At 36.7% G+C, this 18,595-nt stretch overlaps 1 protein-coding gene across 4 annotated transcripts in view; it reads left to right on the forward strand.

Annotated features, from left to right (window-relative positions):
- Positions 1 to 18,595, forward strand: part of PHTF1 (putative homeodomain transcription factor 1) — a 140,669-nt gene that overhangs the window by 2,238 nt on the left and 119,836 nt on the right. The gene's annotated exons all lie outside the window — the stretch shown is intronic.

The raw sequence follows: 18,595 nt of genomic DNA on the forward strand, positions 1-18,595 counted from the left end.
TTTGGAAGGGTTGTTTGGTAACCAGATGTGTTTGGGTAATCTGAAAGATGTGGAAAAGACTAAAGAAACATCCTTGTCTCTAAAAACAATGATCTGTTGACTTTGATACTTAGATCTACCTGTTCAGGTTCTCACTTCCTTGAAAGGTACTGAATAAATGGTGGCACACTATTGCTTTTTGGACCTCTTTAAGATTTGCTGCAACCTTCCATTAATTTTTTTTTTTTAGATGGTGGCAGTCCAATTTAATAGTTTGTTTTATTCATTTTCCTGATTTCTAAATAATATTGATTGAACTTGGACATTTAAATCTCTTTGGTGAAATACATTTCACCACCATTGTTCTGGTTCATTCCTTTTATGGGCCAATCAATTAGAAAGCTATTTGAACTACAGGGTACCTGGCTAACTTTTCACAAATTTTGTGCAGGCTTAAATTATTTATGTTGCTGGGAGATGGGGTTGGGGTGACTAAATCCCCCAGTTTTATTTATTTTTTAGTTTTAAAAATTTTTAAATTATAAAATATACATACAAAGAAAAGAAAGAAAAAACAATTTTCAAAGTAACACGTAAAGTTACAGAACAGGTATCAGTTTATTATTGGTTACCATTCCACTATTTCAGATTTTTCCTTTTAGCTGCTCCAAAACACTGGAGGCAAAAAGAAATTATAATATGGTGATTCAGCAGTCATACTGATTTGTTAAATCCTGTTTCCTCTCTTATAACTCCTTCTCCTAGTCTGCAGGGACCTATGGGCAATGCCAATTCTAACTTTTTCATGTTGATAAGGGGTGTCAACAATAAGGGATAGGGGGATATAATTAGTTGATAATCTTGGAGAGGCTGGTCCTACTGGGTTTCAGGATTTACCTGGCCTAGGAACCCTCTGGAAAATATAAGTTTCAGGAAAATAAACTTAGTGCCATTTAACTTTTACACAATTCTCTGAGTCCTAAATGTTCTTAAGAGTTAACTGTAATGATGTTGGTTGGGGTTTGGCAAGCCACAGTTATTAGCAATGTCTAGCTGAAGTTTGTGTAATTGTAGCCTCCAGAATAGCCTCTCGACACTATTTTAACATTCTTAGCCATCGATGTCCTATTTTGTTACAAGCCTTTTCCCCTTTTGTTCAGAAAGATGTTATCGATCCCACAATGTCAGTACCAGACTCATTCCCTGGAGTCATGACCACGTTTTCAGGGGGTCTTTCACTCCTGAATGTCACGTCCCCACGTAGTGGGGAGGGTAATGGTTTTCCTTGCAGAGCTGGGCTTAGAGAGAGAGAGAGGCCACACCTGAGTAACCAAAGAGGTTTCCTCATTATAGATGTAGTCTCAGCTTCTCCACTACAGAAATAAGTTTCATAAGGGCAAGCCTCAAAATCATGGGCTTGGCCTATTTTGGGGGGAGACCCCAATGTTTGAGAAAATGCCAGATAAGAAAGTTTAATAGTTCCATATTTTTATCTGTGGTCCTTCAAAGGACTCTATGAATACTCTTTAATTATCAGCCCAGTCTGAGATGTATCTGGGTATTACATTAAGCTATACAGCATTACAAGGCTTTACTCCCATTCTGAGTTCCATGAGTTTTAGGCTGTTTAAATGAGCTCTCCAGATAGGTTGATTTAAATTGTGTGTTAGGAACATTTAGGTATAGATACAGTAGACCTCTCTGTCTTTGGTCTCATACAGTAGGTAAAGCTCTGGCGTACATATACTATCATCTCTTACGCTGTGTTCTGATTTACCTCAGTCCCAGCCAGACGGGCTTTGTTTTTATCTCTAATTGAAACCTGATCAGTTTTTTGGTTACTTTAACTGTTATTGTGTGTATCAACGTGAACTTTCACTGTTGGGAAACTCCATTTCTGAGCTTTAGGTGTCACAGAGGTTCTCAAAGTTCCAAGGAAATACCAACTTAGCACATATAATTCAGTGTCTCAGAATCTAGAAATTCAGCTTACAACTTTGAACTAAGTGTGGCTGCTATAAGAGCTTACAATCTAGGGTCCAATTTTCTTGCATTTTCTGAAAGAGACCATCGCATATTTGTTCTTTTGTTTATGGCTTATTTTGTACAACGCACTGTCCCCAAGGTTCATTCAGTTTGTTGCATGCCTCATGGTGTCCTTTTTTGTAGCTGCACAGTAGTTCATTATATATATATATAATGATATATATATATCACAGTTCTTTCAGCTTTTCATTCATTGCACCTTTCAGCCTATAGGGCATCCATTGGGCATCATGGATAATGTCCAAAATAAACAAACCATGTCTTACAGTGTCCTCATTTGGTTGTAAAATCAACAGCACTGTCAATTTTAGACAATTTTTCACTGGTACAGAGAGACAGAGGACCTATAAACACAGCCTTACCCAATATCAAATCAGAACTTCCCCTAATCTCTTGTCCCCACTCCCCACAATTATTTACCCCTGGTATTGCTGTGATCCTGTTGATGTCTTTCTGTTAACTGTTGGCCATAGCATGCAATTTAGTTTTCCTCCTGTACCCCTCTATTATTGACTCTTTGTAGAAGATCAAACCTTTGAAGTTGTTCATGTGAGAAATTATTTGTAATTGTAGAGATAATTGGCGGGATACATGGAATTATACATCCCCTTTCAGTCATACTCACCTTCAGTACAGCTGTGTTACTTATAACTCCACTAATTGCCATCACTTCTATCCATTCCTTACATTTGAGTTTGGCTTCATTGGGTAACCTTTCTTCCATCTCTAGATACTGTGTACAACTCTAGGTTCTCTGTTTTCTACAGTGTAAGCAAACCTCCGAGATTATCATTACCAGAGTCGTAATAGTGAGGTTATGCAGTATCTAACCATTTGTGTCTGATTTATTTCACTTAACATTATGTCCTCCAGGTTCACCCATGTTGTCATATGATTCAGGACCTCATTTCTTCTTACTGCATATACTACATCTTATTTATTCACTTATCTGTTGATGGGCACTTGGATTGTTTCATATTTTGGCAATTATGAATCGTGCCGCTTTGAATACCAATACCGAGTATTGGTATTGCTGGATCATAGGGCATCTCAATATTTAGTTTTCTGAGTAATCACCGAACTGTTTTCCATAATTGCTGTACCATTACACATTCCACCAACAGTGAATAAGTGTTCGACTTTCTCCACATCCTCTCCAACATTGGTAGTTTTCTATTTGTTTAAAAGCAGCCGTTCTTACAGGTATGAGTTGATATCTCATTGTTATCTTGATTTGCATTTCTCTTATAGCTAATGAAGATGACCATCTCTTCATGTGCTTTTTAAAGTTTTTATTTCTTTTTTCTTCTATTTTTTCTTCATGTGCTTTTTAGCCATTTGTATTTGTTCTTCGGAAAAGTGTCTATTCATTTCCTTTGTCCATTTTATAATTGGGTTGTTTGCTCTTTTGTTGTTGAGTTGTATAATTTCTTTATGTATGCAGGATATCAAGCTTTTATCCTATATGTGATTTCCAATTAAAATTTCCCATTGAGTTGGCTGGCTCTTCACCTTTTTGACAAAGTCCTTTGAGGCACAGAAGCATTTGATTTTTTTAAAAAAATTTTTATTGAGAAAACAACATACAAACACAAACATTCTTAGCATACAAACATTCCATGCATGGTATACAATCGGTGGCTCATAATATCATCACATAGTTGTATGTTCATCACCATGATCATTTTTTAGAACATTTGCATTACTCCAGACAAAGAAATAAAAAGAAAAAAGAAAAAACTCATACATACCATACCCTTTATCCCTCTGTCTCATTGACCACTAGTATTTCCATCTATCCAATATATTTTAACCTTTGTTCCCCCTATTATTTGTTTATTTTTTAATCCATATTTTTTACTCATCTGTCCATACCCTAGATAAAGGGAGCATCAGACACAAGGTTTTCACAATCACACAGTGACATTGTAAATGTTACATCGTCATATCTTCAAGGAGCAAGGCTAGTGGAACACAGCTCTACAGTTTCACATGCTTCCCTTTTGGCACTCAAATGCACCATAAACTGAAAAGAGATATCTATATAATGCGTAAAGTTATTCTTACCCCTCGACTCTGGATAATCCCTCAACTCTGTTTGAAATCTCTCAGCCACTGACACGTCATTTTTCTCATTTCTCTCTCCCCCTTTTTAATCAAGAAGGTTTTCTCAATCTCTTGATGACTCTCCCGATTTTTATGGTTATTACTTCCTTACTTTCTTTCCAGTTTTATCACCCAAGACACATCCTTGAGCCTTATAGTTGAGTTCTGCCTTTTTTTTAACTTTAGATAACTGAAGTTGCACAATATAAGTTTTTGGCTCTAACTTCTTTTGCTCTGGATTATCTATTCATTTGTGTGTGTGTGTTCATCACCATGCTCATCTTTTTGAGCATTTGCATCTCTCCAGCAAAATAAAGAAAAAAGAAAAAGCTCATACATGCCATAGCTCTTACCACTCCCTTTCATTGACCACCAGTATTTCAATCTACTCCTTTTAATCTTTGTTACCTCTATTATTTATTTACTTTTAATCCATATTTTTACTCATCTGTCCATGCCATAGATAAAAGAAGCATCAGACACAAGGTTTTCACAATCACATAGTCACGTTACAAAAGCTGTATCATTATACAGTCATCTTCATGAAATGTGGCTACTGCAACACAACTCTGTAGTTTCAGGTAGTTCCCTCTAGTCACTCTAATACACCATAAACTAAAAAGGGAATACCTATATAATGTGTAAGAATAACTCCAGGATAACCTCTCAACTCTGTTTGAAATCTCTCAGCCACTAACACTTTATTTTGTCTCATTTCTTCTCCCTTTTGGTCGAGAAGGTTTTCTCAATCCCTTGATGCTGAGTCCCAGCTCATTCTAGGATTTCTGTCCCACATTGCCAGTGAGATTTATACCCCTGTGAGTCATGTCCCATGTAGAGAGGGGTAGGCAGTGAGTTCACCTGCCATGTTGGCGCAGAGAGATATAGGCCACATCTGAGCCATGAAACACTTTTTCTGGGGTGACCCTTAGGCCTACTTTTAAGTAGGCTTAGCTTATCCTTTGTGGGATAAGTTTCATTAGGGCAAACCCCAAGATTGTGGACTTGGCCTATTGATTTGGTTGTCCTCACTGCTTGTGAGAATATCAGGAATTCTCCAAAGGGGGAAGTTGAATTTTCCCCTTTTCTCCCCATTCCCCAAAGGGGACTTGACAAATACTTCTTTATTCATTGTTCAGATCACTCTGGGATTTATCGGGGCATCACACTAACCTGATAAACCTACAAAATCTCATGCCCTATTCAAGGTTCCATGTAATTATGGTGTTCAATTAAACTGTCCATATAAATTAAATTAGGAAATGCACTTGTGAAAATATCAATTTTGTATCAAATAAACATTTCTTGCTTAGGCTGACACAGAAATTGAATTTTTAAAATATGAACAACTATCTGTTTTCAACACCTTGCAATATTGACATTGCTTTGTACTTCTTCATGCAAAATCATTTTAAATTTGCACAGTTAGTCGCTGTCATTGTACACTCTAGGCATTCCTAGATTATACCATCTCAGTCTTTATCATCTATGTTTACTTCTGGTTTCCTTTGTGCCCCCTCAGCCCTCCTCCCTCTATCATTCTCACATTCAGCTTCATTTAGTGTTCTTACATTATTATACTATTATCAGGTAGTATTGTGCTATCTGTTTCTGAAGTTTTACAATCAGTCCTGTGCACCATCTGTATCCCTTAAGCTCCAATAACCCAATCTCTGCTCTATTTCTATCTCCTGATGACCTCTGTTCTTAACCGAAATTCTCCAAGTTCATTCATTAATGTTAATGTTATCATTTCATATCAGTGAGACCATACAGTATTTGTCCTTTTGTTTCTGGCTTATCTCACTCAGCAAAACGTCCTCAGGTTCCATCCATGTTGTTACATGCTTCATGACTTTATTCTGTCTTATGGCTGTGTAATATTCCATTATATGTATATACCACAGCTTGTTTAGCCACTCATCTGTTCATGAACATTTGGAGTGTTTCCATCTCTTGGCAGTTGTAAATAATGCTGCTATAAACACTGGCGTGCAGATGTCCAGTGTGTCCTTGCCTTCATGTCCTCTGAATAGATACCTAGCAGTGGTATTGCTGGATCATATGGCAGTTCTATACTTAGAGACATTTGATTTTAAGGAGTTCCCATTTATCTTTTTTTTTTTTTCATTGTTTATGCATTGGGTGTAAAGTTTAAGAAGCTACCTCCTATTACTAGGTCTTCAAGATGTTTCCGTATATTTTCTTCTAGGGGTTTTATGGTATTGGTTCTTATGATCTTTGATCCATTTTGAATTAATTTTTGTATGAGGTGTAAGGTCAGGGCCTCTTTCATTCTTTTGGCTATTGATATCCAGTTCTCCCACACCCATTTATTGAAAAGATTATTCTGTACCAGTTCAGTGGATTTGGTGGCTTTATAATAATCAGTTGCCATATATTTTGTGGTCTATCTTTACACTCTCTATTCGATTCCATTGGTCAAACCTTCTATGTTTGTGCTAGTACAATGTTATTTTGACCATTGTGGCTTTATAATAAGGTTTAAAGTAGAAAATATTAGTCCTCCCACTTTGTTCTTTCTTTTTAGGATAATTTTAGCTATTTGAGGACTCTTTCCCTTCCAAATAAATTAAGTCTTCAAAGTAGGTTGTTCAAATTTTGATTGGAATTGCATTGAAACTGTGATCAGCTTGGGTAGAATTGACATCATAATGACACTGAATCCTCCTATCCATCTATTAAGATCTTCTTTGATTTCTTTAAGCAGTGTTTTATAGTTTTCTGTGTACAGGACCTTGACACCCTGGTTAAGCTTGTTCCTAGATATTTGTTTTTTTGGTACTATTTTGAATGGAATATTTTCCTTTATTATCTCCTCAGTTAGACCATTACCTGTGTATAGAAATATTACTGATTATTTTACATTAATTTTGTTTCTCACTACTTTACTGAATTTGTTTATTAACTCAAGAAGCTTTCTTATGGATTTCTCAGGGTTTTCCAAGTATAGGATCAGGTCATCTGCAAATAATGAAAGTTTTACTTCTTCCTTTCCCATTTGGATGCATTTTCTTTCTTTCTCCTGCCTAATTCCTCTAGTTAGGACTTCTAGTACAATGTTGAATAATGGTGGTGACAGTGGGTATCCTTGACTTGTTCCTGATATAGGGGGAATGCTTTTAATTTCTCACTGTTAAGTATAATGCTTGCTATGGATTTTAAATATATGCCTATTATGATATTGAGGAAATTTCCTTGATTCCTACTGTTTGAAATGTTTTTATCAGAAGAGGATGCTGAATTTTGTTAAATGTTTTTTTGGCATCAATCAATTTGGTCATGTGACTTTTTCCTTTCGATTTATGTGCTGTAACACATTGATTGATTTTCTTATGTTGAACCGCCCTTGCATTCCTGATATAAACCCCACTTGGTCATGATACATAATTCTTTTTAATGTATCACTGGATTTGATTTCCTAGTACTTTGTTGAGAATTTTTGCATCTATGCCCACTGGGGAGATTGGTTTGTAGTTTTCCTTTTTTGTAGCACCTGTATCAGGTTTTGGCATTAGAGTGATGTTAGCATCATAAAATGAGTTAGGTACCTTTTCTTTTGCTTCAGTTATTTGAAATAGTTTGAGTAGGTTTAGTATTAGTTCTTTTGGAATGTTTGGTAAAATTCCCCTATGAAGCCATCTGGTCCTGTGCTTTTCTTTGTAGGAGGATTTTCAATGACTGATTGAATCTCTTTACTTGTAATTGGTTTGTTGAGATCCTTAAATTCTTCATGAATCAGTGTAGGTAGTTTGTGTATTTCTAGGAATTTGTCTAGTTTTTTGGTGTTTATTTGTTCATAGTATCCTGTTATGATTTTTTTAATTTCTTCAGGATCCATCGTACAATCTCTCTCTCATTTCTGATTTTGTTTATTTACATCTTATTTTTTTCTTGGTCAGCCTATCTAGGGATCCATTGATTTTATTAAATTTCTCATAGAACCAACTTTTGGTTTTGTTGCTACTTTCTATTGTTTTTTATTCTCCAGTTCCTTTATTTCTGCTTTAATTTTTGTTATTTCTCTTTGTCTATTTTCTTTGGGATTAGTTTGCTGCTCTTTCTGTAATTTTTCCAGGTGAGCAGTTAAGTCCTCGATTTTTGCGCGTTCTTTTTTCTTAAATTTTTTTAAATTGTGAAATATATATTCAAAAAAGCAATAAATTTCCAAGTACATTTTAACAAGTAGTTAAAGAATAGATTTTAAAGTTTAAGGGTTACAGTTCCATGATTTTTCGTTTTTTTTTAAGTTGCTCTAAGACACTGGAGACCAAAAGAAGTACCATTATAGTGCTTCAGCACTCATACTCATTTGTTAAGCTGTACCTTTTCTGTATAACTCCACCATCACCTTTCATCTTTTTCCCACTCTTTAGGGGTATTTGGGCTATGCCCATTCTAACTTTTTCACATTGGAAGGGGCTGTTGATAATATAGGATAGAAATTTAAAAAATCATAACAGGATACTATGAACGAATAAACACCAAAAAACTAGACAAATTCCTAGAAATACACAAACTACCTACACTGATTCATGAAGAAATTAAGGATCTCAACACGCCAATTATAAGTAAAGAGATTCAGTCAGTCATTGATTGAATGAACTAGTTGATGTTCTGGATGTTATTCTATTTAAGTACAGGCATTTAGGGCAATAAATTTTCCTCTCAGCACTGCCTTTGCCACATCCTATAAGTTCTGATATGTTGTTGTCATGGCCAGGGACATGTGTCAGCTTGGCCAAGTTGTGATACCTGTTTGTCTTGTTGGGCAAGTGCTGGCCTGTCTGTTGTGATGAGGACATTTCATAGAATTAGATCATGATCATGTCAGCTGCATCCACAGCTGATTCCATTTGTAATCAGTCAAAGGGGAGTGTCTTCTACAATGAGTGATGCTTAATCTAATCACGGGAAGCCTTTTAAGGAGGATTCAGAAGAGACAGGCTCTCTTCCTCCTTCGGCTGATGAACCTCTCCTGTGGAGTTCGTCCAGACCGTCCATCAGAGTTGTCGGCTTCACAGCCTGCCGTGTGGATTTTGGACTCTGCATTCCGCGGTCACGTGAGACACTTTTATAAATTTTGTATTTGCGAGTGTTCCCTGTTGATTCTGTTTCTCTAGAGAACCCTAACTAATACAGTTGTATTCTCATTTTCATTCTTCTCCAAATATTTACTGATTTCTCTAGCAATTTCCTCTTTGACCTACTTGTTACTTAACAGTGTGTTGTTTAATCTCCATGTATTTGTGAAAGTTCTGGTTCTTTGGTGGTTGTTAATTTCCACCTTCATTCCTTTGTGGTCAGAGAAGATGCTTTGGATAATATCAGCCTTATTAATTTTATGAAGACCTGTTTTGTGTCCTTGCATATGCTCTAAACTGAAGAATGTTCCTTGTGTTCCAGAGAAGATTATATATCCTGGGATGTAATAATCTGTTTATGTCTATTAGATCTAATTTATTTATCACATTGTTGAAGTTCTCTATTTCCTTGTTGATCCTCTCTCTGGTTGTTATAGCTATCTATAGAGAATAGTGGTGTCTTGAAATCTTCCATTTTTATTGTGGAAACATCTATAGCTCTTTTCAGTTTTGCCAATGTTTGTCTCATGTAGTTTCTAGTTTGGAAGCATAAACATTTATGGTTGTTATTTCTTCTTTGTGAATTATCTCTTTTATTAATATTTAGTGTCCTTCTTAGCCACTTATGATGTCTTTACATTTTAAGTCTATTGTAAGTGGCATATAGATGAATCATATGAATTTTTAATCCATTCTGCCAGTCTATATCTTTTAATTGTTGAGTTTAGTTCCTTAATAGTCAAAGTTATTATGATAATAGCAGTTTTTTAATTTATCATCTAATTCTTTAGTTTTTATTTGATAAATTTATATGTTCGTTTCCCTTTCTCTCTTTTTATCCTTTAAATTAACTGTACTGGTAGTCTTTGCTCTTCAATTCTGTGCCCTCCTCCAGACCTCCCTATCCTGCCTATTTTTTTCAGCCTACAGAACTCCCTTTAATATATTCTTGTAGGGCAGGTCTCTTATCTAGTTTTCTCAGTCTTTGTTCATCTTTGAAGTTTTTAATCTCTACCTCAGTTTTTAATGTCCTACCTTTGAGTGGGAGAAAGATGAAAGGTGATGATGATGGTGGAGTTATACAGAAAAGGTACGGCTTAACAAATGAGTATGAGTGCTGAAGCACTATAATGGTACTTCTTTTGGTCTCCAGTGTCTTAGAGCAACTTAAAAAAAAGCGAAAAATCATGGAACTGTAACCCTTAAACTTTAAAATCTATTCTTTAACTACTTGTTAAAATGTACTTGGAAATTTATTGCTTTTCTGAATATATATTTCACAATTTAAAAAAATTTAAGAAAAAACGCGCAAAAATCGAGTTAGTTTTTAGTGTCCTACCTTTGAAGGACAGCTTGTCTGGATAAAGAATTCTTGCCTGGAAACCTTTCTCTTCAGGATCTTAACTATATCATACCACTGCTTTCTTTCCTCCATGATGCCTGTTGAGTAGTTCAAACTCAGTCTTATGTGGTTTCCCTTGTATGTGGTAGACAGCTTTTCTTGTGCTGCTTTCGTGTCTTTCTGTTTCTCTTCAACATTTTTTTTTTGGACTGAGAGTTTTTATTTCCTTACATACAGCTATAGAAATCTTTTTATTGTGAAGAATAACGTATATACAAAGAAGCAATAAATTTCAAAACACGCCACAGCAACAGAACGGATTTCAGTTTGGTATGTTACACTTCCATAGTTTTCGGTTTTTCCTTCTGGCTGCTCTAAGACATTGGAGACTAAATGAAATATTTATGTAATGATTTAGGAGTCATACTCATTTGTAAATCCTATCTACTCTTTTTATAACTCCCCTCTCCTTTGATCTTTTTTTTAAATTATTTTTTATTGATATATAGTCACATACCATGTAAACATCCAAAGTCAGTGGTTCACAATGTCATCATATAGCTGTGCACTTATCACCACAGTTGACTTTTTTTTTTTGTCTTTTGTGAAAAATAACATGTATACAACAAAGCAATAAATTTCAGAGCACATCGCAACAATTAGTTGTAGAACAGATTTTGTAGTTTGGTATGGGTTACTTTCTCAATTTCAGGTTTTTACTTCTAGCTGCTCTAAGGTATTGGAGACTAAAAGAAATATCAATATAATGATTCAGCACTCATACTCATTTGTTAAACCCCACCTTCTCTGTATAACTCCACCATCACCTTTGATCTTTCTTCCATTCTTTAGGGATACTTGGGCTATGCCCATTCTAACGTTTCATGTTGGAAGGGGCTGTTGATAATATGGCATAGGTGGATAGAAATAGTTGATGTTCTGGAGAGGTTTGCCCCTCTACATTTCAGGACTTATCTGTTCCTGGGACCCACCTGGAGGTTATCTGTTTCTGGAACCTTTGTAGAGTCTGATATAATGCCCTAGGTGTTCTTTAGGGTTCCAGGAATGGTTTTGGTTGAGATTTGGCAGGTTGTGATAGGTAGCAATGTCTAACTGAAGCTTGCGTGAGAGTGACCTCCAGAGTAGCCTCTCGACTCTACTTGAACTCAGCCACCTTGTTTTGTTTTTTTCTATAATAAAAACAAATTTTCTATAACATAGAAAATAAAATTTGTTATTTTCTATAACAAATAAGAGACCTTATTTGTTACACTTCTTTTCCCCTTTTTGCTGGGATGGCATTGTTGAGCCCACAATGCCAGGGACAGGTTTATCCCTCAGAGTCATCTCCCATGCCTCCAGGAAGATTTTCACCCCTGGATGTCATGTCCCACATAGGGGGGATGGCAGTGGTTTCACTTTCAGAGTTGGGCTTAGAGAGAGAGAGGCCACATTTGAGCAACAAAAGAGGTCTTCAGGAACCTCTTAAGCATACCTCTAGGTAGGCTACACTTCTGTTACATACATAAGCTTCAGAAGAGCAAGCCTGAAGATCAAAGCCGTGGCTTATTGATTTGGGAATACCTGAAGTGATTGACACAGTATCAAAGGTTTCTCTGGTGGTAAAGTTTAATAGTTCCATATTTTTTTCTACCATACCTTAAGGGACTTCGCCAGTTCTTTCTGATTATCTGTTTAATACACTCTGGGATGAGCCCAGGCATTACATTAAGCTACACAGGATTAAAGGCCCTCATTCATATTCTGGGCTCCCTGTGTTTGGATTGTATAAATGACCTTTCCAGACAGTGTGAGTTAGATTATGTGCTACAGAAAGTTTAAGTTCTGGACATCTCTTCAGCATTTGACAGTCTGATTAGTATATGTCTTGGAGTAGGCCAGTTGATGTTCTGGAGAGGTTGGCCCCTCTACATTTCAGGACTTATCTGTTCCCAGGACCCACCTGGAGGTTATCGGTTTCTGGAACCTTTGTAGAGTCTGATATAATGTCCTAAGACATTGGAGACTAAATGAAAATAGAGTCTGATATAGTGCCCTAATGGCCAGTTGATGTTCTGGAGAACCCCAATATTGGGGTTCTTTGGGCCTCTTTGATTTGCATATATATGTCTTTTATAAGGTTTGGGAAGTTTTCCCTCGTTATCTCCTCAACCAATCTTTATCTCCCTTTACTCTTCTCTTCTCCTTCTGGGACATTAATGGTTCTTATATAATGACTCTTAAATCTTATATTGGGCCTTTTGTTGTCCATTGTTTCTCTGAAATCCGGCTCCATTTTTTCTGTCTTTCTTTCCATTTATGCTTTAGTTTTCTCTAGTTCATTTGTTCTGTCTTTTAGCTCACTTATTCTTCATTATGCTTCTTAGAGCCTGATGTCATGTGTTTCTAGCTTATTTCTAACGTGGTTTATAGTATCTTTCATTTCTGTGGGATCTGATATTTTTCTATTTAATCTTTCAAATTCTGCTTTATTGTCTTCTAGTGCCTTCTTGATATACTTTTTTTCTTTATAAATATCCTTGAGTAGTTGCTTTAAACCCCTCCGGTGTTTTGATTTGGTCATTTAGCTTCACTACTTCTGCCTGGATCTTTACATGGTTTATGATTTTCTGTGGCATTCCGGGTATTTGATTATCTTAGTAAGGTTATTTTGTGAGTTGGTTTCCTTTATCATCTGAAGTCTTGTATTTACTTGGCTTTGCATTGAAGGTTCCCTTTTGCACTTTGTCAGTATTTTCCTACCAAATGAAAACCTGGGTCTCATGTAGGGGGGTGTAATTCTACTTGGGGGTCTGTTCTGCTAGGTAAAAAGATGCGCAGGTGGTTCTGTGGCAGAACTCCCACCTGTCATGTGGGACACCCAGGTTTGACTCCCAGCCCATGCACAAAAGAAAGAAAAAAATGCTTGAGGGTCTATTAAAAACCAGGCAGAAATGGGTACACAGTTGATTCAGTGGTAGAAAACCTACCTGTATTGTGGGAGTCATGGGTTCAACTCCTGGCAACTGTACAAGAAAAAGAATGGAAAAAACAAAACAAAACTTGAGGGTCTGTTAAAATCTAGGCAGAAGAGGGTGCACAGATGGTTCAGTGGTAGAAAGCCTGTGTGTCATGTGAGAGACTCAATTTCAACTTCTGGCCATGTACCAGAGAAAACATACTTGAGAGTGTGTTAAAGACCAGGCAGAGGGCGGGCCACAGTGGCTCAGCAGGCAGAGTTCTCGCCTGCAATGCTGGAGATCCGGGTTCATTTCCTGGTGCCTGCCCATGCAAAAAAAAAAAGAAAGAAAGAAAGAAAAAAACTAGGCAGAAGAGGGTGCACAGGAAGTTCAGCAGTAGAAAGACATTCTGCCATGCATGAGACTTGGGTTTGGTTCCTGGCCCATGCATTAAAAAAAAAAGGAAGATGGCTGCACGCAGCTCCGGCAGCCTCCTTGGCTTGCCTGTCCCTTCACACATGCTTGAGATTCCTCGGCCTCCGTGTGAAAGAGGATCAGGACAGGCCCCTGTGAGCCTCTCTTGCCAGCTGGCTGTTGGATCAACTCCACTTTGCATCCCCACCTTCTCTCTGGGGTAGGAGACCCCCATCTCTGCCCAAGCCAGGTACCTCAGAGGTGGGAAGCAGACACTGCACCAACTCAACAATCCCTGTGCACAGGGGAAGCAAATCTGTTGTTCTCTGAGAACTTCCGGCCACCTGCAAGGGATGCCCTCCAGCCTGCTGTGGTAGCAGGCTGGAGTGCATGAGTGCGCTGCTGCCTTGGGACCCACACTCCCGTGTGCTGCCTGCCCCCAGTGGGTTCACAACTGAGAGCACGCACCCTGCTCTCTGTGTCCCAGTCTCTCTGCTTCAACTGCAGTCCCATTTGTTTATTTTATTTTATTTTTTAACCTTTTTCTTGTTCCACAGAGCTTAGGTGAAGTCAGCTTACCCTACTCTGCCATCTTCCTGGAAGTCCTCCCCCAGTTTTATTTTGAAACTCTTTAAATCCAGTCCTGTTATTCTTTTATGAGCTGCCAAAATATATTGGTATGTATAAAATGGCATGGAAATAAGAGTTGAGGAAATCTTTAAATTGACTATGGGAAAGAAGCAAGGAAGGAAACTCTGGAGCAGAAATAAAATTATTTTAAAGATAAGAAAACCAAAACCCACACAAACTATAGTAATGTGACTACTGATGGAACCAAAGATCGTTAGCTCTTACTCCCAGTTCTGTTTTCTTTCCATTATACCATACCTGCTACTAGTTAGAACTAGTCATTTTTAAATTGACTATGGGAAGGAAGTTTTTGCAGAAGCAAAACAGCTAACTTAATTGTTAAATCCCCGTAAGACTGGGAATATGGCAAGAATATTTGCTCTTATCACTGCTGTTTAACATTGTCCTGGGAGTTCTAGTCAGTACAGTAAGGAAAGAAAAAAGTGAAAGACGTTGAAATGGAATGGAAAATGAAAAATGCTTTTATTCATGATTACATGATCCTATACTTAGAAAATCCTATGAAATCTACAAAATCTATTCATGCCAATAAATGAATTTATCCAGATTTCTGGATATAAGATCAGTATACAAAGATCAATTTTATTTCTGAATACCAGAAATGAGCAATGAGCAATCAAAAGTGAAATAAAGGAAACAATTCCTTTTACAAGAGCATCAAAATGAATAGAATACTTAGAAACAAGATTACATAAAAAGTGTAAGACCCATACACTGAAAACTACTAAACAAAATAATAATAATAACATAAATTTATAATCTAAATGAATGGAAAGGTATTCCATGTTCATGATTGGAAAGATTTGGAAAAATGTTGTTAAGGTGACAGCTCTCTCCAAATATATATTATAGGCTCAACATAATCCCTTTGAGTTCTACCTGCTTTTTTTTTTTAGAAATTGATAAGCTAATCTAAAATATATATGGAAATGTAAAGAGCCTAGAATATCCAAAACAAATGTGAAAAGAACAGATCTGAAAGATTTACGTTGCTGGATTTCAATACTAAATATAAAGCTATAGTAATTAAGATAGTGTGGTATTTGTGTGAGAATAGACATATAGATTAATGGGACAGAATAGGAAATCTAGAAATAAATCCTTAAATTTTTGATTAATTGATTTTTGACAAAGGTACTTTAGTGTCTTAGTTTACCAGGACTTCTATGACAAATACTACAAACTGGTTGGCTTAAACAACAGAAATTTTTGTCATGGTCCAAAATCATGGTCCCAGTAGGCCATGTTTTCTCCGAGTCTGTAGTGTTTTGGTACAGGCTTGTATCTCTCTCTGATCTGCCTCATCCTCTGGTTTCTTATGACTCTTTGCTTCTACTTCTCCTGCTCAGGAATTTGTATCACTGTTTAGATTTCTTCTTCTAAGGGCTGCAGTCCTATGGTTTAAGGGCCGCTTTATTGAATTTGGCCTCATCTAAATAGGGTCTTTGAAGAAGCTGTCCACAAGTGGATTCACGTCCACGTCCAGACTCATCTCGACATATTCAGAGATACTGTTTGCAAATGGGTTTCCACCCATAGACTTGGATTAGGAGATGAGGATGTCTTTGTGGGGGATATGGTTCACTTCCCAACAGGTACCAAAGCAAATCAATGAAAAAATGACTGTCTTTTTAACAAATGGTGCTGAGAACATTAAATATCAATATGTATAAAATGAACATGAGGTGGGCCATGGTGGCTCAGCAGGCAGAGTTCTTGCCTGCCATGCGGTTCAATTCCTAGTACCTACCCATGCAAAAAAAAAAAAAAAAATGAAGGTGGATCCTCAATTTATACCATACATAGAAATCACTTAAAATGGATCCTAGACTTAATGTAAGAGCAAAAATTGTCATTTTCTAGAAGAAAATCTTTGTGACTTGGGATAGGCAGAGAGTTCTTAGAAGTACAGTTATAAAATAAAAAACGATAAATTAGATTCCATCAAAATTTAAAATGTTTCATCTTAAAAATATTCCATTAAAAATGAAAAGACAGGATGGTGCGATGGTGCCTCAGTGACGGAGTTCTTGCCTGACATTCCAGATACCTAGGTTCGATTCCCAGTGCCTGCCCATGCAAAAAAAAAAAGAAAAGAAAATAGTTACAGAATGGGAGAAAATATTTTTCAAGAAATATATTTAATGAAGTATATATATATATATTTTATATATGTATAAAATGGAGTTTTTGTATTTAAAATATGTAAAGAACTTATGCAACTCAAACAGTTTAAAAATGGGAAAAAGATTTGAATAGACCTTTTACCAAGAAGGTAAATGAATGGGCTAATTGGCCCAAGAGAACAACCCCTTTTGAAAGTAGTTTTGGGTTTCTTAAAATGTTAATTATATACTTTCCACATGACCCAGCATTTTCCACTCCTAGATTTCTACCCAAGAGAAATAAAAACATATGAATACATGCAAATGCTCATAGTGGTACTGTGCATAATAGACAAAAATGGGAAAAAAATCCAGATGTCCATCAACTGGTAAAGAAAACAAAACATGTTTTATTTATAGAATGGCTGAAAACTATTAACACATGCTACTGTATGGATGAACCTCAAAAATGTTATGCTTAGTGAAAGAGCCAGACAAAAAAGACTATATATTGCATGATTCTGTTGATATAAGATGTCTAGAAAGCAAACAGGGATTTACTGCAGACAGGCACAAAGGATTTTTTGGGATGATGAAAATGTTCTAAAACTTGTTTGTGATGATGGTTGCACAATTCTATAAATCTACTAAAAAGTTATTGAATTGTATAGTACAATAGGTGAGGTGTATTTTGTTTGTTTGTTTGTTTGACATGGGCAGGCTCTGGGAATTGAACCTGGGTCTCCAGCATGGCAGGCAAGAACTCTGCCACTGAGCCACTGTTGCCTGCCCAATAGGTAAGTTTTATAGGGTATAAATTACACCACAGAAAAGCTGTTTAAAAAAAAACAAAAAAACTCATGTCATTAGGAAAAAGTAGGAAAAATTACATGTAATAAAAAAATTATACATATTCCTCATTAAGATTATAAACATTTCTTGAGTGATATAAGCATGATGGCAGTTTAGTAGCTTCAAGCTCCTGTCTCCATTAGAAGCATCAAAACACGTAAACAGACAAGCAAAAAACAAGCATTAACTTTGTCAGAGCTCTAGAAAACAAAGATTTACCTCAACCAAGCAGATACTGAATCAATAAAAAGGCAATTTGAAGATGGTAGGAAAGCTCTGTGGTATTTTTACTTTTCCTTGCCCCTCTTCTTCCCCACCTCAGTGGCACTCTTGAAGATGGTAGCCCACAAAAAAATATGGGACCCTGAGGGAGAATAGTAGACATTTTGTATATGTATGTTCCTACCTGTCTAGAGGCTACCTAAAAAGGATTTTGCAAAGTGCTCATCTCCATCTTGCCCATTTCAGAGCTCACTCAGGGTAGAAGAGTGGCATTGTTCACAAATGCCAGAAGGCAAATGACACACAGGTACCTGGGGCAAAATGTTTGGTTGTGTCATATAGATCACCTGAAGCCCAAGAGGAAAAGCTGGTAAGGGTTTATTTGCAAAATAAGCACATTCAAAAGCACCCATGGATACTGGAGAATTTAGAAAGCTGTGTGCCTACCCAGGGCAAGGTGTATGCTCAGAAAAGACTGAAGAATAGCTACACTTTCTAGAAGAGCACTTCTAGATGCTCTAGAGGTGATCTCTAGATTCAGTGCATAGCTAGCTAGGTGCCTCAGCACAGAGTCAATCTGCAAAGACTGAGAATGGTGGCTCTTATTTTAAATGAGTCCTGACATTCATAGAAATCTATATAAAAGCACTAGCTGAACACAAGCTTAAAGGAGTAGAGATTTCAGTAACTGTCGTGGTTAGGGACAGGTGTCAACTTGGCCAAGTTGTGGTACCTGTTCATCTGATTGGGCAAGCACTGGCCTGTCTGTTGCAATGAGGACATTTCATAGGATTAGGTCATGATCACGTCAGC

The sequence above is a fragment of the Tamandua tetradactyla genome, chromosome 11 (genome assembly GCF_023851605.1).
Source record: "Tamandua tetradactyla isolate mTamTet1 chromosome 11, mTamTet1.pri, whole genome shotgun sequence".
NCBI classification, from domain to species: domain Eukaryota; kingdom Metazoa; phylum Chordata; class Mammalia; order Pilosa; family Myrmecophagidae; genus Tamandua; species Tamandua tetradactyla.